This window comes from Echinops telfairi, unplaced genomic scaffold (assembly GCF_000313985.2).
Source record: "Echinops telfairi isolate 266 unplaced genomic scaffold, ASM31398v2 ScPeMD7_7424;HRSCAF=8462, whole genome shotgun sequence".
Lineage (NCBI taxonomy): Eukaryota > Metazoa > Chordata > Mammalia > Afrosoricida > Tenrecidae > Echinops > Echinops telfairi.
Window position 1 is genome coordinate 52,628,356 of NW_022111324.1, and position 1,589 is coordinate 52,629,944.

A 1,589-nucleotide genomic window follows, 5' to 3' on the forward strand; every position below is an offset into this window, starting at 1 on the left:
AGGCTCACCAAGCCATTTATCTCTCCGCCCTTCAGTTAATCCCACTTGTGTTTATCGGCCAGGCTGGCACCATAAACTCTCTCATTGTGTATGAAAATCAACCCGATGGCTATTGGGTGTAATGAATGTGACTGGGTCCATCATAGGCATCATCTCCTGGCTGAGACTTCTTCACTTATGACTCCATTGGCCAATGACTAAAGCCGGTTATCATCAGCTGGTCAAACAATCTGTTAAGTTGGTAGTTTGTTTTCTTTCCCATGGTGGATACTCTCTGGTGGACATTAACATACAATACACGTATCTTCATCCTAGGCCTACTTCCTTCTGCCCATCCGCATGCTTCTACCCTAATCTGTTCCCAAGCCTTCCCCGTGCAGATCCCTGTGTATACTCTAACCTCAGGCTATTTTCCTTTCATTCAGAGAGCGTGGCCAGATGCACTGAGCAGAGCTCTGCCCATTGGGAGTGCTCTTTCTTACCAATACCTCCTAAGTCCACCCCTGAGAAGATCTAGACATTTCAATTTGAACTCACATTATTGTACCAACTCACCCACAAAACAAGCTCGTATGTTTCTTCCTCCACCATCTGGCCATAAAGTATCCTTCTACAGGGCCCTCTATGAACAGAGGGAGGGGCGTTGATGCAAAATGAGAGTTTATACCAGTGGTTCTCAATCTTCCTAATGCCTTGACCCTTTAATACAGCTCCTTATGTTGTAGTGACCCCCCCAACCATAAAATTATTTTCGTTGCTACTTCATAACTATAATTTTCTACTGTTATGAATCAGGTGACCACTATGAAAGGGTTGTTCGATCCCTAAAGGAGTCTCCAACTACAGGTTGAGAACTGCTGGTTTTGACTATCTGCTCATGCTTACACCTACTTCATCTCAGTCCCAGAAATACCACTCTCGATGTATGACAAATTGCTGGTGCGTCTGCCTGGCTGAGGGACTTTGTGGTCTAACAGATCACAGCTCATGATGAGCAATTCTAGATAGTACATTCTTATGTGGTTCCCTATGATTGAATATCTTACCTCTTCCAGATCCCAGCATTACATTAGAAGTTGTTTAGCAAAAGGCATGTGATTCTCCCGTGTAGATACCATGACCCTGGAAAAGATCCATGGGGGGTTATATGTGCTGCAGTTGCTCTCCTCGCACTGAGGCTTGCCATAAGCTCCACTCAACATCTTTTTGAACATTTACACTTCTAATGCTAAGAAGTAGGGCTGCTTGCATCCCAGCCCGGATCTGTTATAGAGCGCTTTCACTCTGGACTCCTCTCAGAGCTGCCAGTCCCAAGGGACTTTGTGTAGAGAGCACAACAGTATTCTCAGTGTGGAAGAGGCTGCCTCTAGAACCCAACCAGGTCAATTGGGAATTGGGCTTCCTGCATTGTGGTGAGAGATAAAAGATATAACATTTTGAGGAGAGTTAAAGGAAATAGAGGAAAGAACTAGGAGGCAAAGGACACTTACAGAGGTCTAAATACAGGCATGTACATATGTAAATATATTTCTATATAACGATAGGGAAATTGATCTATGTACATATATTTATATGTTTAGTATTAAGGT